Source organism: Micropterus salmoides, unplaced genomic scaffold (assembly GCF_014851395.1).
Source record: "Micropterus salmoides isolate LMB-PRFRI ecotype aquatic unplaced genomic scaffold, ASM1485139v1 Ms_hic_scaffold_18, whole genome shotgun sequence".
Lineage (NCBI taxonomy): Eukaryota > Metazoa > Chordata > Actinopteri > Centrarchiformes > Centrarchidae > Micropterus > Micropterus salmoides.
Genome location: NW_024040928.1, coordinates 31,458,068 through 31,484,769, shown reverse-complemented (window position 1 = coordinate 31,484,769; position 26,702 = coordinate 31,458,068). Strand labels below are relative to the sequence as shown.

Here is a 26,702-nt window from a genome sequence, read left to right as displayed (position 1 = left end):
GAGAGTTTCTTTGTGTTTAAAGGATGTTTTCTTTGGTGTTTTTGATTTCAGGGAGGAGAAGAAAGGACTATATTTCATAACAAATCTGTTATTCTTTCTTGCCAATTACCATATCCACAAAATGTTATATTCAGCTCTTATGATTTATGGATGTGACTGATGTTGGAACTCAAGAACAGAAGTTGGTACTTTTTCATCAGAAAGCCTAAATGAATCTCTTAAAGTATATATTTGTATATTTTTTGTACCCTGGAGAATGAAATGTTGTATATGTCATTATATGTTGTTGCTTGTGCTGACATTTTCAATACAGACAATTTATTTTTTTTAAATTGACAGGAAACTCACCCTCTTTCTGGGGCTTTTCTCACTTCCCCAATTTGTGCCTCCTCCACTCCTCCAGTTCGCATCTCGGGTGGGAGGGATAAGACGCCGAGCGAGGATCAAATTTGGGAAATGAAATGAAAAAGGTGCGACTAAGTGGTGCATGACACGTTTCCTCACACAAGACTCCGAGGACGAATCAGAAAGGTATGTTATGTCCTTTTTAACTAACTATAGAAAATCGCCGGGACCGATTGGCATAAAGTTTCTCTTCCTCTTTTAAACCACAGGTCAGCTGAAAGTCACAAGTTAAACTGAAACTTAATTTTAATCTTGGGTATTAAAAAGTGGATTTAACTTTGCTCGTACTTCTCAACCTGTCTGCTGCAGAGAGCCACAGAAACAGGAGACTGCTTGGAGAAAAGAAAGAGAGGAAGCTGAACTTCCAGGTAAGTTCACTAAACATGTGTCTGTTAACGTTACTTGAGTCCAGCTATCGTTGTACTTGGCATCATTTTGATCCGTTTATTACAATTTAACCACAGCAACATGTTTATTTTGGGTCCATCCCGCTGTAGGAAACCAGATTAAAGCCCAATATTTGCTGATTGTGTTTACTCGCTTTAAAAGAGCTGCCGTTAATACTAAAGATTTAATAAGCCACCAAAAAAAAAACACCTACAGTGCGACCAGTTTAGTCATATACCTTTTAAAATGGATCCAGCAAACTGGAAAAATATTTAAGAGGCTAAAGGTTAGCCCTGGCCCAGCAGAGTTCAGAGTTCTCTCATACAAAGGCTGCAGTAAAGCAACACACACTGGAGAATACTTTTAAAAGGAGACAGAAACTTAATTTAATGTAGTGCACTGTTCAACTGTACTAGGAAATTACAAGTATCTCTCAGCAGATATTAAATTACTCGATTGGGATCCGGGACAAAAATACATGATCAGGACCTCCCTACAAAAAAGGCTTCAAGTCCAAATTCTTTCATCACTTCTCTCTGAAGTCCCTGCATCTGCTCTTCTTCTCTGAAAATGGCAAATGTTGCATTTTCCCCGACCTGCTTGGAGCCTGATCATTTCTGCCTGCAGCTATATTGTTATAATTTTTTATAGTATATCAAGAAATAATATAATAACAGGCTATAATTTTACCTGCTAACAAATCCCATTATTCTGTTGAACCTTAGCTCTCTAACGTCTCTGTGTAACGGTACAAAAAGCTCTTTCAGACATGTTGCTGTCACAACGCCACACTTTATTTAAACTTCACAAAGAACTTGGAGTATTGATATGCAAGTGTAATACGGTCAGAAACTGGGACTACTTCATTTCAGTTGTGAGCCCGGCTTCCTCTTCATTCTTATCCAACTTTCTCAACAATAACACATCTGAGCCCGTCGCTCCTAGCCAACCTGTGCTACTTGTGACCTGACTCAGGGGGGTGTTCACAATGCTGCTGCAACATAATGTTAAAAGAATTTTCCAGGATATTTGACTTTTTCTCTTAATTTCCACGAGTTTTCCATGACTGGATAATTGGTCAGTTGTTTTCCAGGACGTGTGGGAACCCTGAATGAGCAGTAATCTCGTACAATATAAAAAGTAAAAACAGAACACAGATTTCTGTTTACTTACGCTTTATTGTATTAAATATGTACAAACATTGAATGTCAACATTTAGGCTTCTGAAAACTCCCCCACATTACCTGCGCCCACATCGTTAAAGGTGAGGCGCTACATGACTTGTGTGATACAAGAGAGCCACTAACCTGAAAAAACACACTCATATTAAAATTAATTTCAATATTCCTACCAAATTATATGCTTATAATATTCAGCCTCACTTAAAAAAATGAAACCCATTTATTTTAACGGCTGTGAAATATAAAAAACATTAAATATTTCTAAGCGGTGAGTAGGCTTACTGTCACATCTTAAAAACCTACAACTAGCCTACAAGGCTTTTGTTCCTTATAATTATGAAGAACAAAAAATAACACTAGTATAAATAAATGCAGAAATAAATCATATATAAATACATTTTGGTAGTAAAGGCTATTTCTTTATTTTTACATTCACTTATTTATTTATACTTGTAGTTTTTTTTCCTTTTATAGCAGTGGATACAACGCACTGAAAAGCAGCTTGTCCATGGACTTTGAATTACATATTATTATTGTCTAATTATAAATATAATAAATATAATAAATAAAGCAGTCGGTGGGGACTTGCCCGACCCTGACCTCTGACCTCTCAGCAGTTTTCAGTCCCAGCAGTAGATATTGTACTTGTATTACAGAAGCAGTATTTGTAGTAGTAGCACTATTAGAAGTGAGAATAATTACAAACTGTAAAGTCTTTACAGGGACAAACGAGTAAAAAGGCCTTTAAAGAAAAGTGTTTGGAAGCCAAAGTCTGTTAGAAGAAGAGCTTTAATAGCAGACACCATCTGTGGCAGCCTGAGGTTCTGGAGGTTCTGGTCCCCCTTTGTTAGGAACCAGGACTGAGGAACAGAGTGAAGGGCCCCGCCCGGGGATCTCAAGCTTCATTCTGCCTCATTACAAACCAACGCGTCCAAAATCTAGTAGTGTACCAACTGATCCACACTGCTGCTTCGTGACATCTTCCAGTACTGAGCTGATCTTTAGTTCATCAGATGGTTAGTTAGCTCCATCTAGTGGACAGGTAGCAGAACTACATCAGACACCAGGACTAACGAGGAAGAAATTAGCAGCTTCTTCTCTCCCAGTGTTTCCTCCACACATGAAGAAGTGTCTGTTAGTTCAGCAGGTGAGAATCCGACCAGAAGCATCTGTAATGTCTGATAACCAGGATCAGGATTTAAACAATGATGTTTGGGTGTACTGTAACGAATCTTGACAGTCTAATACATCTGATATATTTTGTGGTCAACATACTGAACTCTGGGTGAATCTGGGGGCTGTGTAACACATTTTGGGGTCATCAGATCCTGTTTAGGGCTCCAACAAGGTTTCTGTCGACCCTGAATATTTGTGTCATGTTACTGAGAGGAAGGAGAACTAAAGTGTCCTGAGATGTAAAGCTTGTTGTAATGAATGAGTGCAGCTCTCTCAGCATGTTGTTGTGTTTGTGTGAAGGTGTGGGCTCTGCTATGAATCAGTGTGAGGACAGAGAGGAGGGAGTCCCTCCCTCTAAAAGCACTCTGTGTGGGGAACATGACAGCCAGACCAAAGCTCAGAGGTGAGATGAGGATCTCTAACTGTCCAGGACTCAAATCACTCCACCATCATTATTCACTCTCAAAGCTCTGTGTGTGTTGTGTTGAAGCCCAGAGCAGCAGCAGGGACCAGACTCTGCTGGACCTGGACCTGGACCTGGACCCAGCTGTGTGTCCTTGAAGAGTGACTGGTCTATGGACAAACTTATTGTCTTCAAAGGTGGACACCACTCTGCTGATCAAAGGTCAGCATGTTAAATGTTTGTGTCTCTCCTGAGATGAGGTTTGGTGTCTTTGTTTTGATCACTTCATGTTCTTAACTCTTCACTTTTTTCAAACTGGTCTCACATTTTGCAGATCTTAGTCAAAATATCAAAACCACAGTTAAAATCCACAAACAGCTGGATGCAGGTTTGAGAATGTGTAAGAACATTGAAAGTGGATGATAAATTAGCTCCTTCATACAGTTTTTCAAATCAGGATCCACATTCACAAATATCAGATTACAAAATAAAATCTGGGAACAAAGTCATAATTTATATTCCACATTTAACCAAATACCTGTTGTATTCAGATCAATCATATGACACCGATCAGCTTATCCTAGGTAAACATTTTAATGGAGGGATTTCCTGTCATCCAATGGGTATTATGTCTTTATCAGGCAGTTAAGTAGTCTGTTCTGCTTCTGCTCTACTTCACAGAGTTGATCAGCAGAGCTCAGAGGTTCCCAGTGGTCAATCTGCCCAGCAGCATCAAACAGACCTGGACTCCATATTTATGGTGTGTAAATGTACAAGCTCAGCTACTACTGCTAATTACAGGAGCTACAAAGTAAATAGTGAAGCAGCATTCTGATCCAGTCTCCATGCTGCACTCTGCAGACCAGCAGGCTTTCTGTCTGTCACAGATGATCTGATGTTGACTTCTACCAGTTCAACTTTACATTTTCTTCTGTTCCAGCTGCTCCAGGAAAACATTGGCAGGTTTGTGAAGAACGAGGTGAAGAAGTTCCAGAGAGTTCTGAGTCCAGATTACCCAGAATGCTTAGAGAGTCAGAGGGAGGATGAGGAGGTGTTGGACGGTGAGGAGGAGGAGCAGAGGAGGAGCAGCAGAGAGGCATTTCTGAAGATCACACTGCACTTCCTGAGGAGAATGAAGCAGGAGGAGCTGGCTGAGCGTCTGCAGAGCAGTAAGAGGATTTGAACAGATTTAACATGATGGAAAGAGGAAATGGAGGCAACATGGGAGAAGTTTCCATTTCAAACTCTGCTGTTAATATGATGCACACATTTGGATCAGATCTATGAATTCTTCTGGGCTGAAACTCAGAAACTGTTCACAGCTGATGAGCTGAAGAGATTTCATGGAGGAGGAAAATAAATACCATCTTGATGTCTTAAAGTTTACATTTATCAGATTTACTGTAGCATCCACTTATTAATCACATTTCTTCTTCCTTCATTCAGGAACTGCTGCTCCAGTGTGCCGACGTAAACTCAAGTCTAACCTGAAGAAGAAGTTCCAGTGTGTGTTTGAGGGGATTGCTAAAGCAGGAAACCCAACCCTTCTGAACCAGATCTACACAGAGCTCTACATCACAGAGGGAGGGACTGCAGAGGTCAATGATGAAAATGAGGTCAGACAGATTGAAACAGCGTCCAGGAAACCAGCCAGACCAGAAACAACCATCAGACAAGAAGACATCTTTAAAGCCTCACTTGGAAGAGATGAACCAATCAGAACAGTGATGACAAAGGGAGTGGCTGGCATTGGGAAAACAGTCTTAACACAGAAGTTCACTCTGGACTGGGCTGAAGACAAAGCCAACCAGGACATACAGTTCACATTTCCATTCACTTTCAGAGAGCTGAATGTGCTGAAAGAGAAAAAGTACAGCTTGGTGGAACTTGTTCATCACTTCTTTCCTGAAACCAAAGAAGCAGGAATCTGCAGCTTTGAAGAGTTCCAGGTTGTGTTCATCTTTGACGGTCTGGATGAGTGTCGACTTCCTCTGGACTTCCACAACAATGAGGTCCTGACTGATGTTACAGAGTCCACCTCAGTGGATGTGCTGCTGACAAACCTCATCAGGGGGAACCTGCTTCCCTCTGCTCGCCTCTGGATAACCACACGACCTGCAGCAGCCAATCAGATCCCTCCTGAGTGTGTTGACATGGTGACAGAGGTCAGAGGGTTCACTGACCCACAGAAGGAGGAGTACTTCAGGAAGAGATTCAGAGATGAGGAGCAGGCCAGCAGAATCATCTCCCACATCAAGACATCACGAAGCCTCCACATCATGTGCCACATCCCAGTCTTCTGCTGGATCACTGCTACAGTTCTGGAGGAGGTGTTGAAGACCAGAGAGGGAGGAGAGCTGCCCAAGACCCTGACTGAGATGTACATCCACTTCCTGGTGGTTCAGTCCAAACTGAAGAACGTCAAGTATGATGGAGGAGCTGAGACAGTGGGTCCCTGAGTTCAGGAAGTCTCTCCACAGATAAACTCTCTCCTGCTCAGTGGTCAGCTCTGGTCTACATCTTACTGTCATCAGAAAAAGATCTGGATGTGTTTGACCTGAAGAAATACTCTGCTTCAGAGGAGGCTCTTCTGAGGCTGCTGCCAGTGGTCAAAGCCTCCAACAAAGCTCTGTAGGTGGATGTATGTATGTGCAATTTCAAAAATGCTCAATTTTATAGTTGACAAATACAGGGCCAGCCAGTGGCATTAGCGACATGGGCAGTTGCCTATTCTGCAAAATGGTGCTAGTCAACTCTGCCAAGCTGATGCAACACTGCCGCACGCTGTGATATTAATCAAGTGCATCTTGCGCTGTAAGTCCAGATAGTTGTGATGAGTGGTAACGTAGCTGGTAGAATTTATAAACATCTAAAAACTGAGGCCTTAGCCAACCTGAATATGAGCAGATAACCTGCTGAAACACATTCTGCTGCAATGTTTGGTGTGTAATATTTCTGAGGATCTATCGACAGAAATGCAAAATAAGATCCATAATAATAATATGTTTTCAGTGTTGTGTAAAGACCTTACATAATAAACCATTATGTTGTTATTACCTTAGATTGAGCCATTTATTTCTACATAACCGTGCCCCCCCCTTCCATGGACATCGCCATGTTGCATCGTCTTGTTTCTACAGTAGCTGAAAACGGTCAAACAGCGCTACACAGCGTGATTCATTAACTTTCTTTTTCTACTTCTGGTAGAATTCAGGCAGAGCAGACACTCATCACTATGTTGAATACGTACATTAGAAGAAGAAGAAGAAGAAGAAGAGGTAGTAATAATATACAGCAGGGGTTGGCAAATAAGTTTTGCATCGGAGGTAAAGTGCAGGACTCGCAACCCAAGGACTGAGGGTTTAATCCCGCCTCGGGGTAATTTTTCTCTCTTCAACAAGTGGATTCTGCAGCGAATGTTAGAGCACGGCATGTCCTGCACTGTTTTTGTGTCTGTGTTTGATCTGCATCCATCAACCTATGGACGCTTTTTCATTTCCCCAGTGTCTACAAGCAGAGGACATTTAGCGGAATCACGTTTTCTGACAGCTCTTTCAGAGCTGTGTCAAGCAGGCTACAGAATTTAATTTAGTAAAAGCTAATTTCAATTCTAATACTGCATTACAGTGCGGAGGAAGAGATTATGTGAGTAGCTGTTGCTGTCATGACTGAGATCTATTTCAGTACCGCCATCAAAGCATTTATTTATTTATATTTTTTGCCGCTATCAAAAATAATCTGGCAGCGAGCCAGATATTATTGCTGGCGGGCAGTTTTGGCGATGGTCCATAATGACAGAGAGAATTAACGTGTTTCCCTTGTCAATGTTTGTATAAACTTTATCTAATGTGTGGTTTTATAATGACTGTGGTGCAGAAACAGAGATAGTGTTTCACACTCCTGGCTTACATTTTCCATGTTGTCTGTCAGTGGCCAAGTCACAATAACACACGGTTTTACTGAATAATTTAGTAAATATAATTTCTTAATAAATATACCTAAATATACCTCATTTCTTGATTGGCCACTCTCTGCTGTCTCAGAAGAGACACTTTGTGTGCACTGTCAGCCACCGTAGCTGTCCTATGCTCTTTGAAAGGTTAGGGGGCAGTGGTAGATTGGAAAGATTGTTGCAATTCACAACCCTCACCACTAGATGCCACTAAATCTTACACACTGAACCTTCAAAGTCCAGGAGTTTATAACTGAAATAAAATGAATCACTTTATCATTGAGGTGAAAAGGTACCACATGCACATTTAACGAAGTTACGAATTGCAAAATTACACAATATCTCTCATTTAGCTATCAGCTTTTGAGTTAAAGTTGAGCTTGTTTAAGGCGTGTGCTAATTAACAGTCAAGACAATAAAATTAATACAACTTTCAAAAATACATCTTTTAATGCTCGTTTGATTATGAAGTTAGGGCACATCTGTAAAGTGAACAGGATCGTTGTGTATCATAATTATTTGCTATTCTCAACGCCATTAGCAATTAAGTGACCAAGGGAAACTGTGTAGAAAACGTTACAGCTCATGACGCGAAGTAACATATTGTGGAGCTAGCTTGCTTAGTAGCTTACGGAGACGAGTCTTCATCGTCCACAGAGCTACAATGTTACGTGCCTCTTCTTCAGATGCTCCGGTGTTGAGATGTTACAGTTCACAGCCTTTTTGACTGAGTGAAGAGAAAAATGCTCCCACACTGGAGGTTTTAGGTTGTGAAGGTGCTATACCAGAGCTGATGTTGTGTTGTTTTAGTAACGTTACTGTTCACTGTTTACTGTTCCTCTTCATTTGTCCTCTCCATCGTTGAATCTAAACCAGTGTTCTCGCATTTCAGGAAAATTTAAAATTGCACAACTTTAAACTTTTAAAACTTTTTCAGGTTGAGTGGCTGTAACCTCTCAGAGAGAGGCTGTAAAGCTCTGTCCTCAGTTCTCAGCACGAAGTCTTCTATTCTGAGAGAGCTGGACCTGTGCAACAACAACCTGCAGGATTCGGGAGTGAAGCTGCTGTCTGCTGGACTCCAGAGTCCACGCTGTACACTGGAAACTCTCAGGTCAGTTATAACCTGTTTCTTTTAAATCCTCCTCATCTCGTTTAAGGTTCCTGTTAGTGAAAATGGTCTGTAGGAGTTTCCTGCTGACATGATTTAATGAAAACACAGAGTTCATGATGTTTTCCTGATTCCAGGGATGCTGTTTTAGATTTAGATATTGACATTTTACTTAAAGAAGCAGCTGTAGCAGTTTTTTTGGACATTGAAACAGCATATGACATGCTTTGGAAGGAGGGGTTGTTGACTGCACTTTATGATGTTGTAATCAGAGGAAGAATGTTCAACTGGATTAAGATTTTTTATGTAACAGGGCAATTCAGGTGAAGGTGGGAAGTGAATCATCAGAGGCGCTTGAGGTAGAGAATGGAGCCCCTCAGGGTAGTGTAATAAGCCCAGTTATTTTTAATATACTAGTCAATGGTATGTTTAGAAGAGTGGGGAAAGAATTTAGGTTCTCATTGTTTGCAGATGATGCATCCATCTGGATCCGAGGGAGGAACCTCTCATATGTTTTTGGCCAAATACAAGCTGCATTGGAGAAAGTAAGTGAACGGGCTGATCATTGAGGCTTTAAAATATCTACAGAAAAAACAAATACATGATATTTGGAGATAATAAAGAAAATGCCAACACAGATGTTACAAATATATAATAGGACTAAAAGTGAAAAACTTAATTTTTTTAGGAATGTGGATGGATGAAAGGATGACATGGAAAAAGCATATTGAGTTGGTTTCTTTGAAATGTGTGGAAATAATGGTGTGTGGCTGGGTCTGATTGGGGGCTGATCTATGTGAATCTGTGATGATGATATACAGAGCAATGATAAGATCAACTATGGATTAGGGCTGTGTGGTATATGGGTCAGCAGCCCCTTCACTGATTAATCAACTTGATATAGTCCAACCAAAAGCCCTGGTCTATGGACAGACTCATTGTCTTCAAAGGTGGACACCACTCTGCTGATCAAAGGTCAGCATGTTAAATGTTTGTGTCTCTCCTGAGATGAGGTTTGGTGTCTTTGTTTTGATCACTTCATGTTCTTAACTCTTCACTTTTTTCAAACTGGTCTCACATTTTGCAGATCTTAGTCCAAATATCAAAACCACGGTTAAAATCCACAAACAGCTGGATGCAGGTTTGAGAATGTATAAGAACATTGTCTATGGAGCCTCCTCTTGCTCAATGGAGGTGAATGAAGTTTAGTTTTGAGCTACTAACAGTAAAGATGCAGCTGGACAGATAAACAACAACTGAAAGTCGCTATAAAACTCTATATCGCTGACAAACTGCAGATTCAGCTGAAAACTCACTACCAGAGACACCAACACATAAATATATCTATTAAATCTGCTTTGAGGACACATCTGATTTGTTATTTCATTGTTCAGGATCCATCGGCAGAGACCAGATTCTCCTGGACCCAGCTGTGTGTCCATGAACAGCGACCGTCATGTCCCTGTTCACTTCAAAGCTGGACATAATGATGCTGAACAAAAGTAAGAATCTTAAATGTTTGTGTTGTTTTGTTGACTCTCCTAAAAAGAGCTCTCAGGTAGGTCTTGGTTCAGCACTGTTTTTTGTTAATTAAAAATAATAATAGACTCTTTATTTATTCCCAGAGGGAAATTCTCATGTCACATCAGCAGCACAGAAATGAACCAGGTTCAAAGAACAGTGCAAAACAAATGTCAAACACATGAGAAAGTAAAAATATTAAAAGTATGAGCATGCCCTTTTGTCTGCTGCTTACTGTAACTGTAAGTCCAGTTAGAGTCCAGTAGGACCTCAGCAGCCTCCTCGTCCGCTGATGTCCACTGAGACACAGCTGGATGAGTAAAACAGCAGCATTTTCTCCTGTCCAGTCTACCCTGCACCCAGCGGTGTTTCCATGGAAAGTGAGCAGATCATACATTTTTATACCAAGATCTGGTATAGGTGTATGAGGATCTGTTTCTACCAGATATAACACAGCACATGTAACACTGTTTGTCATTATATGTTCAAATCATCATATTTCTTCACAGAGTTGATGAGCAGAGCTCAGAGGTTCCCAGTGGTCAGTCTGCCCAGCAGCATCAAACAGACCTGGACTCCATATTTATGGTGTGTAAATGTACAAGCTCAGCTACTACTGCTAATTACAGGAGCCAGCACAAAAATGTCATTGAAATTATTTCTATAAATTATTTTATATTTAATTTCTGGATGATGTTCACAGGCAGCCATAATCCATAAAGCTGCAGTCAGTCCCAGCTGATAACCTATTGTGAGATCAGATATTTTAGAGGAAAACTAGAATATGTTGGAGCTAACAGGAATACGCTCAGTCTGGGTGCTAGTTCTGTTTGTCACAGCAGAACATCACTTAAGACCAAATATGAAATAAAGAGCTGAGAGAGGGTTGATATGCTGTTTATTTCTTCCCTCTGCAGTAACAACATAACAGAATGTATGTTTAGCTGCATCGACACAAAGATACAAAAATACTCTTTTTCATTCACGCACTTGTAATGAAAGTTATTGCACTGCACAACTGTAGTCCATCACTCCACCAGCCCACTGATACGCACCAATTTTAACTGTGTGACGTCAGTTAGGCTACACTACCACCGCAGGGCTCCCACTATAGAATAACCAGCACCATATGGAAACAGTCCTCAATAACACCAACTTGTTCTACAGAACATCTGACTGATACACTCAGTATCAACATTTCTGTGATTTGCTTAATTTGTTCTTTAACAGCATTTACTCATTATGTAGAAATCTCAGCAAGCAATATGTTTCCTTTAAAAATATTATAGGAGACAGGGCAGACCACAAAGTAAATAGTGAAGCAGCATTCTGATCCAGTCTCCATGCTGCACTCTGCAGACCAGCAGGCTTTCTGTCTGTCACAGATGATCTGATGTTGACTTCTACCAGTTCAACTTTACATTTTCTTCTGTTCCAGCTGCTCCAGGAAAACATTGGCAGGTTTGTGAAGAACGAGGTGAAGAAGTTCCAGAGGGTTCTGAGTCCAGATTACCCAGAATGCTTAGAGAGGGAGGATGAGGAGGTGTTGGACGGTGAGGAGGAGGAGCAGAGGAGGAGCAGCAGAGAGGCATTTCTGAAGATCACACTGCACTTCCTGAGGAGAATGAAGCAGGAGGAGCTGGCTGAGCGTCTGCAGAGCAGTAAGAGGATTTGAACAGATTTAACATGATGGAAAGAGGAAATGGAGGCAACATGGGAGAAGTTTCCATTTCAAACTCTGCTGTTAATATGATGCACACATTTGGATCAGATCTATGAATTCTTCTGGGCTGAAACTCAGAAACTGTTCACAGCTGATGAGCTGAAGAGATTTCATGGAGGAGGAAAATAAATACCATCTTGATGTCTTAAAGTTTACATTTATCAGATTTACTGTAGCATCCACTTATTAATCACATTTCTTGTTTCTTCATTCAGGAACTGCTGCTCCAGTGTGCCGACGTAAACTCAAGTCTAACCTGAAGAAGAAGTTCCAGTGTGTGTTTGAGGGGATTGCTAAAGCAGGAAACCCAACCCTTCTGAACCAGATCTACACAGAGCTCTACATCACAGAGGGAGGGACTGCAGAGGTCAATGATGAACATGAGGTCAGACAGATTGAAACAGCATCCAGGAAACCAGACAGACCAGAAACAACCATCAGACAAGAAGACATCTTTAAAGCCTCACCTGGAAGAGATGAACCAATCAGAACAGTGATGACAAAGGGAGTGGCTGGCATTGGGAAAACAGTCTTAACACAGAAGTTCACTCTGGACTGGGCTGAAGACAAAGCCAACCAGGACATACAGTTCACATTTCCATTCACTTTCAGAGAGCTGAATGTGCTGAAAGAGAAAAAGTACAGCTTGGTGGAACTTGTTCATCACTTCTTTGCTGAAACCAAAGAAGCAGGAATCTGCAGCTTTGAAGAGTTCCAGGTTGTGTTCATCTTTGACGGTCTGGATGAGTGTCGACTTCCTCTGGACTTCCACAACAATGAGGTCCTGACTGATGTTACAGAGTCCACCTCAGTAGATGTGCTGCTGACAAACCTCATCAGGGGGAACCTGCTTCCCTCTGCTCGCCTCTGGATAACCACACGACCTGCAGCAGCCAATCAGATCCCTCCTGAGTGTGTTGACATGGTGACAGAGGTCAGAGGGTTCACTGACCCACAGAAGGAGGAGTACTTCAGGAAGAGATGAGGAGATGAGGAGCAGGCCAGCAGGATCATCTCCCACATCAAGACATCACGAAGCCTCCACATCATGTGCCACATCCCAGTCTTCTGCTGGATCACTGCTACAGTTCTGGAGGAGGTGTTGGAGACCAGAGAGGGAGGAGAGCTGCCCAAGACCCTGACTGAGATGTACATCCACTTCCTGGTGGTTCAGTCCACACTGAAGAACATCAAGTATGATGGAGGAGCTGAGACAGATCCACACTGGAATAAAAAGAGCAGGAATATGATTGAGTCTCTGGGAAAACTGGCTTTTAAGCAGCTGCAGAAAGGAAACCTGATCTTCTATGAATCAGACCTGACAGAGTGTGGCATCGATATCAGAGCAGCCTCAGTGTACTCAGGAGTGTTCACACAGATCTTTAAAGAGGAGAGAGGGCTGTACCAGGACAAGGTGTTCTGCTTCGTCCATCTGAGCGTTCAGGAGTTTCTGGCTGCTCTTCATGTCCATCTGACCTTCATCAACTCTGGTGTCAATCTGCTGGAAGAAGAACAATCAACCTCCTGGTGGTCTAAAGTCTTCAGAGACAAACCTAAACTAACACATCTCTACCAGAGTGCTGTGGACAAGGCCTTACAGAGTCCAAATGGACACCTGGACTTGTTCCTCCGCTTCCTCCTGGGTCTTTCACTGCAGACCAATCAGACTCTCCTACGAGGTCTGCTGACACAGACAGGAAGTAGCTCACAGACCAATCAGGAAACAGTTGAGTACATCAAGAAGAAGATCAGTGAGAATCTGTCTCCAGAGAGAAGCATCAATCTGTTCCACTGTCTGAATGAACTGAATGATCGTTCTCTAGTGGAGGAGATCCAACAGTCCCTGAGTTCAGGAAGTCTCTCCACAGATGAACTCTCTCCTGCTCAGTGGTCAGCTCTGGTCTTCATCTTACTGTCATCAGAAAAAGATCTGGATGTGTTTGACCTGAAGAAATACTCTGCTTCAGAGGAGGCTCTTCTGAGGCTGCTGCCAGTGGTCAAAGCCTCCAACAAAGCTCTGTAGGTGGATAAATGGATGTGCAATTTCAAAAATGCTTAATTTTATATTTGACAAAAAAAACATTTAATTTGTGTTCATTGCTAATCCTTTTTCAGGTTGAGTGGCTGTAACCTCTCAGACAGAAGCTGTGAAGCTCTGTCCTCAGTTCTCAGCTCCCAGTCCTCTAGACTGAGAGAGCTGGACCTGAGTAACAACAACCTGCAGGATTCAGGAGTGAAGCTGCTGTCTGCTGGACTCGAGAGTCCATACTGTACACTGGAAACTCTCAGGTCAGTAATAAGCTGTGTGTTTTAAATCCTCTTCATCTGGTTTTAGGTTCAGTTAGTGGAAATGGTCTGTAGGAGTTTCCTGCTGTCATGATTTTCTAAAACACAGAGTTTATGATGTTTTCCTGATTCCAGGCTGTCAGGCTGTCTGATCACAGAGGAAGGCTGTGCTTCTCTGGCCTCAGCTCTGAGCTCCAACCCCTCCCATCTGAGAGAGCTGGACCTGAGCTACAATCATCCAGGAGACTCAGGGGTGAAGCTGCTGTCTGCTGGACTGGAGGATCCACACTGGAGACTGGACACACTCAGGTTTGGACAGACAACAAGAGCTCACACACTGCAGGTGTCTCTATTTTCTGTTATTTTCTGTCAGTCTACTGGAGTCCATCATCATGAAGGACTTCTTATTCCTCCTCATTCTGTTCAGAGCAGTGAGTAGGCCTGAGATAGGAAACACACGGCTCTCCAGAAGTCTTATCGATTGGAAACCATTAGAAACATCAGAAACTTGGATGTAAAATCATTCTAATGTGAGACCTGCTTGCAGCATTTCTCTATGGATAGAATCAGGGGTTGGACTGGTAATCTGGCATACCAGGTAAATGCCTTGTGGGCCGACGAAACTTTGGGGCCAGTGTAACATAAATTACTTATTTATTCAACTGTTGTAAAAAATGGGCCAACGGTCGGCCCATAAAGCATGTACCGCAGCACATTGGGTAATTTTCTATACTGAAACCCCCCCCTCCTCTGCCTTCTGTTTCTTGAGTTGTGGGCCAAATAAAATTAAATTCTGCAGATGGATGCCACCAAATGCGCAAAATAACCGATATGTTAGCAGGAGGAGAGTGGAGGTGAAGCGGTAAGCATGGAGTAGCTCAGCCTGTAGGGAGGGAGCAGGGAGGGAGGGTCATAGGTGTCATTTACACTGGGGACGCTGGGGACATGTCCCCACCACTTTGGTTTATTTGCACTATTCTGAAAACCAGCAATGCAATAAAAACATAGAAAAAACTGAAAGTAACTTAAGCTAAAATAAGAGCTACAGATTACTGCATTATTCTATTACATTTTTATATTCTGAATCATCACTTGCCAACTGAATTTGTGCTTCCCTTTACATAAATAAAAACATTCTACCATAAATTGGTGCAGAAAATATCCCCAGAATGCAGGAAATTAAGTGTTTAATGCTCAAAATGGTATTCAAATATATTCTTGTCTTGTTCTTGTGACCCCAATCTTGTGCAATGTCACATCTCATGGGCAAAGTGTGTCGTCACCCCCCTAATCTGAGCCCTTAAATGTCCCCACCACTGTTCAACACAAAGTGAAGCCCTTGGGTAGGATGTGTGCCATGCTGTAGTGACAATGATGATGATTACTTCAATTAAGGTTGATGATTATAACATATGAGTACACTGATTCACTTGCACTGGTACACTTATCCATGGCACATACCACTCGGCTTGTTTGTGTACAGTAGGTACACATGTTATATATGGAAGGATGGTGTATCGGTGAGAAGTGTCCCACCAATTTAGGTGAGCCGCCTGAGCCAACAATGCCAGGGCCAATTTTTTTGTCCCAGTCCAGCTCTGGATAGAAGTGTTTGATGGTTCATCTCAACAACTACTAAATTTGTTGAGATTAATGTAGCTGCAGTGTTACAAGTCTAACTACATTTCTCAGTAGTGTGGTGGTAGCTTCGCTTTTTTCTGATCAAATGGCTTTTCAACCTCGAAGCTCCTTTATTGATCAAGTACCGTGGTAGCATCCACACACTGGGGTTGGGCCGATAGACGATGCCATCGGTGATGGCTGATGGCTGGTGAAAGCAGGATTTAATCCCCCACTCTAGTGCCTGCTGTTGCATTACCTGGTCCGTGACTTGTAACGTAATAATGGAGTGCCAAGATTTTTACTGAGTGAAGTCTGTGCGAGTCAAGAGATGCAATAAAATTACTGTTATTATTGTTAATAATAAAATGTACTTCAAAGAACGGAGCACTTCCTGAAGGCTACCATGCCGACCAATCACAGTTCTTGCTGTCTGTCTTTTTTTCTTCCTTTTTAATAATATCAAATAGCAACATATATCACCAATCTTAACATTGCAATGGATACTTCACATTAGGGATACCGATGTATTTATAGCTAGGGGGTACAATAACAGAACAATACAGCGAAAATAAATAAGGATATCACAGATATCTGTGAAGGTTCTCAGAAGGTTAAAGTGAAGGGCAACTGGACTTGGTTGAAGGATATTCAATTCAATTCAATTTTATTTATATAGCGCCAAATCACAACAACAGTTATCTCACAGCGCTTTTCATAAAAGAGCAGGTCTAGACCGTACTCTATGATGCTATTTACAGAAGCCCAACAGTTCCCACCAAGAGCAGCTCTAGGCGACAGAGGCAAGGAAAAACTTCCTTTTAAGAGGCAGAAACCTCGAGCAGAACCATGGCTCAGGGTGGGCGGCCATCTGCCTCGACCGGTTGGGGGGGGAGAGAGAGAGAGAGAGAGAGAGAGAGAGATGTAAGGAGAGATGTAAGAAGAGAGAGAGAGAGATGTAAGGAGAGATGTAAGAAGAGAGAGAGAGAGATGTAAGGAGAGATGTAAGAAGAGAGAGAGAGGGGAGGGAGGCAGCCTACACAATATACACACAGAGGTACACACAGTGAAGGTAATGTTGCTATAGACTAAATGAAAAATGGTACAGATATTTATAATAGTGTTAATGGTAACCATCGTAATGTTAATGATTATAATAACAATAATAACAATAAGACTAGCAACAATAGTCGTTGCAGCAGAGGGTGTCGAGCAGGAACACGGGGGCAGCAGGTGACCCGCAGCCACAGATCCAGACTCCACAGCTCCAGAGCCAGAAAACCTGCAGGAAGTGATAGGAGAGAGGAGAGAGACGAGAAAGCACAAGACTACCAGAAAGGGGAGAAGTTGTGTTAGTAACATGCAATAATGGGATGAGGTTGCATACAGAGGGAGAGAAAGTAGAGGAGAGAGGAGCTCAGTGCATCATGGGAAATCCCCCGGCAGTCTAGGCCTATAGCAGCATAACTAAGGGATGGTTCAGGACTACCTGAGCCAGCCCTAACTATAAGCTTTATCAAAGAGGAAAGTCTTAAGCCTACTCTTAAATGTGGAGATGGTGTCTGCCTCCTGAACCCAAACTGGAACCTGGTTCCACAGGAGAGGAGCTTGATAGCTGAACGCTCTGGCTCCTAGTCTACTTTTGGAGACTCTAGGAACCACAAGTAACCCTGCATTCTGGGAGCGCAGTGCTCTGGTGGGGTAGTAAGGTACTATGAGCTCTTTAAGATAAGATGGTGCCTGACCATTAAGAGCTTTGTGGGTAAGAAGAATGATTTTAAATTCTATTCTGGATTTTACTGGAAGACAATGCAAAGAAGCTAAAACAGGAGAAATATGATCTCTTTTCCTGGTTCCTGTCAGAACACGTGCTGCAGCATTCTGGATCAGCTGAAGAGTCTTAATGGACTTTTTCGAGCAGCCTGATAATAAGGAATTGCAGTAATCCAGCCTAGAAGTAACAAATGCATGGACTAGTTTTTCTGCATCATTTTTAGACAGGATGTTCCTGATTTTCGCAATATTACGTAGGTGAAAAAAGGCGGTCCTTGAAATTTGCTTAATGTGAGACTTAAACGACATGTCCTGATCAAAGATAACTCCAAGATTCCTCACAGTGGTGCTGGAGGCCAAGGTGATGCCATCCAGGGAAACTATATCTTTAGATAATGCGTCACGGAGGTGCTTAGGCCCCAGAGCAATAACTTCAGTTTTATCTGAGTTTAACATGAGAAAATTACAGGTCATCCAGGTTTTAACATCCTGAAGGCACATTTGAAGTTTAGCTAACTGATGAGTTTCATCTGGCTTGATCGATAGATATAACTGAGTATCATCTGCATAACAATGAAAGCTTATGGAATGTTTCCTGATAATATTGCCTAAAGGAAGCATATATAAAGTGAAGAGGATTGGTCCAAGGACAGATCCTTGAGGAACTCCATGAGTAACTTTGGCGTGCATGGAGGACTCATTGTTAACATGTACAAACTGAAATCGATCTGATAAATAGGACTTAAACCAGCTTAGAGCGGTTCCTTTAATGCCAATGAAATATTCCAGTCTCTGCAATAGGATCTGATGGTCAATGGTATCAAATGCAGCACTAAGATCTAATAAAACCAGTACAGAGACAAGTCCTTTGTCTGATGCAATAAGGAGGTCATTAGTAATTTTCACCAGTGCTGTCTCTGTGCTATGATGAGCTCTAAACCCTGACTGAAAATCCTCAAATAAACTATTGCTCTGTAGAAAGTCACACAGCTGTTTAGCAACTGCTTTCTCCAGAACCTTAGAGAGAAATGGAAGGTTAGATATAGGTCTATAGTTGGCTAAAACATCCGGATCAAGTTTGGGCTTTTTCAGAAGAGGTTTAATTACAGCTACTTTAAAGTACTGTGGTACATAGCCTGTTGATAAAGATAGATTGATCATATGGGAGGGGTGGATTCATTTAGGCTAACATATTCTCCATCACCCAGCCAGGTTTCAGTAAGACCAAATAAATCAATATCATAATCTGATATTAGTTCATTTACTAGTACACCTTTAGAAGAGAGAGATCTGATGTTTAAGAGTCCACATTTAACTCTCCTATTCGTTTGCACTATTGCTCTTGTGGTTTTAATTTTTATGAGGTTTTTATGCACAGCTCCTCTTCTGTTTACCTTTTTAAATAATTTCAATGGTCGGGGGACAGACACCGTCACTATAGGATTTTCACTAAGTAACTGCTGAAATGGAGGAGCAGAGAAGTGTGTTAGACTGCGACTCTGCGTAGGGTTTTGGGTGGGTAACTGCTGAATTAGAAGGGCAGAGAAGTGTGTTAAACTGCGACTCTGCCTCCTGGTCTCAACTCTGGGTTGTCATGGATTTGGTCCACTAATAAACTTGGCCAGATTTCTAGAAATGAGAGCTGCTCCTTCCCAAGTGGGATGGATGCCGTCTCTCCGGATCAGACCAGGTCTTCCCCAGAAAGTCTGCCAATGATCAACAAAGCCCACATCGTTTGCTGGCAACCACCTCGACAACCAGCGGCGGAATGACGACATGCGGCTACACATGTCATCACTGGTCAGATTTGGCAGGGGTCCAGAGAAAACTACGGTGTCCGACATTGTTTTTGCATATGTACACACCGACTCAAAATTAATCTTAGTGACCTCCGATTGGCGTAACCGGGAGTCATTACCGCCGACGTGAATAACAATCTTACTGTATTTACGTTTATCCTTAGCCAGCAGTTTCAAATAAGACTCAATGTCGCCCGCTCTGGCCCCAGGGATGCACTTAACTATGGCCGCTGGCTTCGCTAACTTCACGTTTCTCAAAATGGAGCTGCCAATGATCAGAGTTGGTTTCTCAGCGGGTGTGTCGCTGAGTGGGGAAAATCTGTTAGAGACGTGAACAGGTTGATGGTGCCCCGTGGGCTTTGAATGCTTATGACTATTCCTCCTTCGGACAGTCACCCAGCCCCTCTTTCCTGGCTGCACAGGGGATGCCGGAGGACGGCTACCAGAGGCTAACTCAGGCCGTTCCGCACCGACTACCGGGGACTGGCTAGCTACAGTAGCTAAAGACTGATCTACCAAGGTGCGGAGCCGGACTTCTAAATCACTGAGCCTCGCCTCCATGTCTAAAAATAAACTACACTTATTACATGTACCATTACCGCTAAAGGAGGCAGAGGAGTAACTAAACATCTGACACACCGAGCAGGAGAAAGTAGGAGAGAGAGAGGGAGAAGGAGAAGCCATCGCTAGCTGCTAAGCTAAATTACTGTAGCATCAGCTACCAAAACTTTAGAACAACTATGAGATTGAACAGCAGTCACTAAAAGATGGAAAGAACTGTGAGTGCTTAGGCAAAATTACTGTAAAGAAAAAGTGTTTAGCGAACAGTTGGCCGCTGTAATCAAACAAATGTAACTGTTATTTAGCGAGAGCAACAACAAAGTACCAACACACAAGCACCGGAAACGGAAATGAGTCGACACGCTTACCGCAATACGTCAGCAGTACGTCGAGACACAGACCTTTAAGCGAGTACAGACATTAAGTAGCCTATCTTCAAAGCCTTTCTGTTGGAGGAGAAACTAAACAAAAATAAAGTTTCTTTCTCAAAGACTATAAATGGGGTTTTTGTTTGTAAATTTGCATTTGTGTTTATGAAATTTAGCCAGAAACAACATAAATTGATTAAGAAATAATGGTCGCAGTGTTACACTAAAAAAGATATTCTGCCAGAACCAGCAGAAACCTGAATATATCTAATCATTAATAAATGTACATACTGTACATCCTGACAAAACATATGTAATGCCGTTTCTGTATGAGTCTCACAGAAGGTACAGTTCTGCATCGCCGCGACATGTTGTTGCATTTTTGGGGAGGTGCAGGTCAGGTTACAGCTTAGATTCAACGTGTAGACACCACAGTCCAAAATTATGATTTTGCTGCATTTAAAAAAGCGCTCTGCCCGAGAACTTTCATCAATGTATCAATCAATTTAGTTTATAGAGCACTTTAAACAGGGTTGGAGTTACGTGGGAGCCAGTGGGAGCTCAGCTCCCATAAGGAGGTCTGAGCTCCCATGGAAGCAGTAAAATCAGCATCTGTTGCGGTCACTAATTCATTCTTCAACAACCGTTATTTTGAATCACACAATGTATTTTTATTGTTATATTGTTATTATTCACATTAAAAAGATAAACAGACTTAAATGAACATACTTTCCTAATGAACTAATGTTACGCTGCGCACCGCATGACTGACAGGATGGTTCCACTTCTCCACCATCAACCACTATGGTGCGCAGTATAGATTTGACTGAACAGGTCTGAGACCGCGACCCGCAAACATTTGGTGTACTGGGACTTTTTCAAGTTGCCGGTCCTCTCCTCTGCCCTCTCCACATCAGGTTCTCTGGGCGCTATGCATGGGCGTAAGTTTCATCTCACAGTAGGGGGGGGAGTAAACATAAAATTTCACGAGAGCAATTTTTGAGGGGGACACAAATAATACAGCCAAAATTGTACTTGTAGGCCTCTAGGATGCGTGTACACAGAGAGAAGTCTTACTACTATTTTATATATAACACAAAGCAATAGTTGTTTAAATATGACTTAAGTTCATAGGTTCACCACACAGCCGTATTATCATAAATAACTTGAGTCCTCTAGTCTACATAGTAATTTAGGTTTCTTCTGGGATAGAGGATGTTTCTTACACACACATATCTATCTATCTAATACACTGCTCAAAAAATACTAGAAACTAAAATAACACATCCTAGATCTGAATGAAATAATCTCATTAAATACTCCTTTCTTTACATAGTTGAATGTGCTGACAACAAAATCACACAAAAATTATCAATGGAAATCAAATTTATCAACCCATGGAGGTCTGGATTTGGAGTCCCACTCAAAATCAAAGTGGAAAACCAAACTACAGGCCGATCTACCTTTGATGTAATGTCCTTAAAACAAGTCAAAATGAGGCTCAGTAGTGTGTGTGGCCTCCACGTGCCTGTATGACCTCCCTACAACGCCTGGGCTCCTGATGAGGTGGCGGATGGTCTCCTGAGGGATCTCCTCCCAGACCTGGACTAAAGCGTCCGCCAACTCCTGGACAGTCTGTGGTGCAACGTGGCGTTGGTGGGTGGAGCGAGACATGATGTCCCAGATGTGCTCAGTTGGATTCAGGTCTGGGGAACGGGCGGGCCGGTCCATAGCATCAATGCCTTCCTCTTGCAGGAACTGCTGACACACTCCAGCCACATGAGGTCTAGCATTGTGTTGCATTAGGAGGAACCCAGGGCCAACCGCACCAACATATGGTCTCACAAGGGGTCTGAGGATCTCATCTCGGTACCTAATGGCAGTCAGGCTACCTCTGGCGAGCACATGGAGGGCTGTGCGGCCCCCCAAAGAAATGCCACCCCACACCATTACTGACCCGCCGCCAAACCGGTCATGCTGGAGGATGTTGCAGGCAGCAGAACGTTCTCCACGGCGTCTCCAGACTCTGTCACGTCTGTCACATGTGCTCAGTGTGAACCTGCTTTCATCTGTGAAGAGCACAGGGCGCCAGTGGCGAATTTGCCAATCTTGGTGTTCTCTGGCAAATGCCAAACGTCCTGCACGGTGTTGTGCTGTAAGCACAACCCCCACCTGTGGACGTCGGGCCCTCGTACCACCCTCATGGAGTCTGTTTCTGACCGTTTGAGCAGACACATGCACATTTGTGGCCTGCTGGAGGTCATTTTGCAGGGCTCTGGCAGTGCTCCTCCTGCTCCTCCTTGCACAAAGGCGGAGGTAGCGGTCCTGCTGCTGGGTTGTTGCCCTCCTACGGCCTCCTCCACGTCTCCTGATGTACTGGCCTGTCTCCTGGTAGCGCCTCCACGCTCTGGACACTACGCTGACAGACTCAGCAAACCTTCTTGCCACAGCTCGCATTGATGTGCCATCCTGGATGAGCTGCACTACCTGAGCCACTTGTGTGGGTTGTGTGATTGACTTGGAGTTACATTGTGTTGTTTAAGTGTTCCCTTTACCCTGAACAAAAAGCTCTTGTGAAAAGGATCAGGGTCCAGTCTGACCACCTCTTCCTTTAGTGAGGAGGCAACTTTGATAGGTAGAGCAAGACACTTAACCCTTCGTTGCTACAGAGGCGTCAACCTCTGACATGTATAGCAATTGTAAGTCTCTTTGGATGAAAGCGTCAGCTAAATGAATAAATGAAAGCAGAAAGTCAAATGTTAACAATAATATATATATACAGTGGGGTCAAAAAGTATTTAGTCAGCCACTGATTGTGCAAGTTCTCCTACTTAGAAAGATGAGAGAGGTCTGTAATTTTCATCATAGGTACACTTCAACTATGAGAGACAAAATGAGAAAGAAAAATCCAGGAAATCACATTGTAGGATTTTTAAAGAATTTATTTGTAAATTATGGTGGAAAATAAGTATTTGGTCACCACAAACAAGCAAGATTTCTGGCTCCCACAGACCTGTAACTTCTTCTTTAAGAAGCTCTTCTGTCCTCCACTCGTTACCTTTATTAATGGCACCTGTTTGAACTCGTGATCTGTATAAAAGACGTGTCCACAGCCTCAAACAGTCAGACTCCAAACTCAACCATGGCCAAGACCAAAGAGCTGTCGAAGGACACCAGGAAGAAAATTGTAGACCTGCACCAGGCTGGGAAGAGTGAATCTACAAGAGGCAAGCAGGTTGGTGTGAAGAAATCAACTGTGGGAGCAATTGTAAGAAAATGGAAGACGTACAAGACCATTGATAATCTCCCTCGATCTGGGGCTCCACGCAAGATCTCATCCCGTGGGGTCAAAATGATCATGAGAACGGTGAGCAAAAATCCCAGAACTACACGGAGGGACCTGATGAATGACCTGCAGAGAGCTGGGACCAAAGTAACAAAGGCTACCATCAGTAACACACTACGCCAAGAGGGACGCCAGGCGTGTCCCCCCCCCCCTGTACATGTCCAGGCCCGTCTGAAGTTTGCCAGAGAGCATATGGATGATCCAGAAGAGGACTGGGAGAATATCATGTGGTCAGATGAAACCAAAATAAAGCTTTTTGGTAAAAACTCAACTCGTCATGTTTGGAGGAAGAAGAATGCAGAGTTGCATCACCATACCTACTGTGAAGCATGGGGGAGGAAACCTCATGCTTTGGGGCTGTTTTTCTGCAAAGGGGACAGGAAAACTGATCCATGTTAAAGGAAGAATGAACGGGGCCATGTATCCTGAGATTTTTAAACCAAATCCTCCTCCCATCAGTGAGAGCGTTGAAGATGGAACGTGGCTGGGTCTTCCAGCATGACAATGATCCCAAACACGCCGCTCGGGCTCCGTTAAAAAGCATTTCAAGGTCCTGGAGTGGCCTAGCCAGTCTCCAGACCTCAACCCCATAGAAAAGCTGTGGAGGGAGTTGAAAGTCCGTGTTGCCCAGCGACAGCCCCAAAACATCACTGCTCTAGAGGAGATCTGCAGGGAGGAATGGGCCAAAATACCAGCTACAGTGTGCAAACCTGCTGAAGACTTACAGGAAACATTGACCTTGAGTACTGACCAAATACTTATATTCCACCATAATTTACAAATAAATTCTTTAAAAATCCTACAATGTGATTTCCTGGAATTTTTTTCTCCTCATTTTGTGTCTCATAGTTGAAGTGTACCTATGACAAAACAGACCTCATCTTTCTAAATGGGAGAACTTGCACAATCAGTGGCTGACAATACTTTTTTGTGTATCTATCAAATCTCAAAATAAATCATACATTGAAAATGTCATGCTTTGACAAGCAGCACATCTATTAAAGTAACAATGTTTTTCCACTGGTTCTCAGTTTGTGAGGAAATACATTTTGTTGTAATATTTGGGCATTTCTCCCAGTAAGTAGGGGAGTTTGTCTGATTTAGATCTCTCACGTTGTTACTGTTTGGAGCAGGTCTTTATTCTTTTACTACTCTGGAATGAAGTTTGTTCAATATAAATAAAAGTAGCTCAGATGTAGTAAAGGACTTCTGCCATGTTGCTGTAGCTGAGCTTGCTACGTTTCTCCTGGTTGTAGCTTCAGTGTAGTGAAGCTTCATTTAATGTAGAGTTAACTGGTAGCTTGGCTCACTACATTTTCCAAGTGGTTTGTCCAACACTGTAAACACTAGTGGGTTTTTTTAATTATTATAAATACAATTGTTAAATATTTAAAGCAAAACAAATGCGCACATTTAGATGCATATAATTATTTGCTGCTGAGAGAAACACCTTTATTCTCTGTTAACTTCATCATTTAGCCTCATCTGTCTCTGTGAAATACAGTCCTTTATTGATATGAAATTCCCAAGTCAGTTTTATTAAGTGCAAAATCACAAACTTGTCTCAAAGCTTTACAATCTGTACATCATGTGGCCTCTCTGTCCTCAGACCCTCTGTTTCTGACAGAAATTACTCAATACAAGTTGAATCTGATCTGAGAACAGTCTGGAAACAGTTTAGTTGTTCATGTGTGAATGCTGGTCAAACTGTTTATTTAGCGGGACAACATGCAGAGGACAATATTTGACATCCTGCTCTCATATTAGTTGTCTTCTTCTTCAGGTCCTTTTCTCAGACAGTGAAAGAATCCTGGAGACAGTTGACACAGATGAGTTTCAGCCTGTTTCTCTGTCACACTGACAAACTGAGGAACACTGCTTCATGTTGAACAGCAGTTAGGACTCATGTTGGATAGAAAATCACTCTGACTGTGTTTCTTCCTCCAGGGTGGATCATGGTGGAGAGCAGAGGTTAAAACCTGATGTGAGGAAGTGTAAGTGTGGATTCAATCTGACTCATGATGACAAAACAGCACACAGTCAGTTTCTCTTAATACAAAGTTGATAGTTGTGGTATTTATTCATTCAAACATTACTGACTAAATGCATCATTAAACTTTATAGAAATGAACAACATCAGCACACAAACAAAGAATAAACCTTCAGATGTGTCTGATGATAAACTGCTGCTGTGTTGTGTCTCGTTCTCTCCATCAGATTTCTGTGAACTCACACTGGACACAAACACAGCAAACAGAAACCTCAAACTGTCTGACAACAACAGGAAGGTGACACATGTGACAGAGAAGCAGCCATATCCTGATCATCCAGAGAGATTTGACTTCTGGCCTCAGCTGCTGTGTAGAAATGGTCTGACTGGTCGCTGTTACTGGGAGGTCGAGTGGAGAGGAGGAGTTTATATATCAGTGAGTTACAGAGGAATCAGAAGGAGAGGAGACAGTAATGACTGTGTGTTTGGATGGAATGATCAGTCCTGGAGTCTGAGCTGCTCTGATGGTCGTTACTCTGTCTGGCACAATAACAGAAAAACGGTCCTCCCTCTCTCCTCCTCGTCCTCCTCCTCCTCTAACAGAGCAGCAGTGTATGTGGACTGTCCTGCTGGCTCTCTGTCCTTCTACAGAGTCTCCTCTGACACACTGATCCACCTCCACACCTTCAACACCACATTCACTGAACCTCTTTATCCTGGATTTAGGTTCTGGTTCTATGGTTCCTCCTCAGTGTCTCTGTGTTCTGTGTAGGAGGGAGACAACTTCCAGTCCTGTGGTTTAAATGTTGGTGGTGGACGAGGCTTCACTTTGGTTAACATCTGGCTCACTGATTGTGCCTTTAATGTCAGAAATGTGTTTTCTTAGAAATGGTGAAATGATCTCAGGGCTGAACTTATTGTGTACAAACTGTGTTGACTTGATTTTCACTTTAATAAAGTTTTCTTGGAGCAGCATCTAGTAGCTGCTGATGGCTGCAGAGCTTCTCATTTATTTCAATAAAGGTTTGAAGACAAAAACTCAACAAATAGTCTTGATTTATTCTGTTACTCAAGTACATTTCTTTTCCTGCTGAGTTTGATCC

The 26,702-nt window shown here is 42.5% G+C and overlaps 1 protein-coding gene and 1 pseudogene across 4 annotated transcripts in view; one reads left to right on the top strand and one right to left on the bottom strand.

Annotated features, from left to right (window-relative positions):
* The window catches only part of LOC119909376 (NLR family CARD domain-containing protein 3-like), a 622,129-nt gene that overhangs the window by 530,185 nt on the left and 65,242 nt on the right, over positions 1 to 26,702 (bottom strand). The gene's annotated exons all lie outside the window — the stretch shown is intronic.
* Positions 350 to 26,642, top strand: LOC119909384 (annotated as a pseudogene).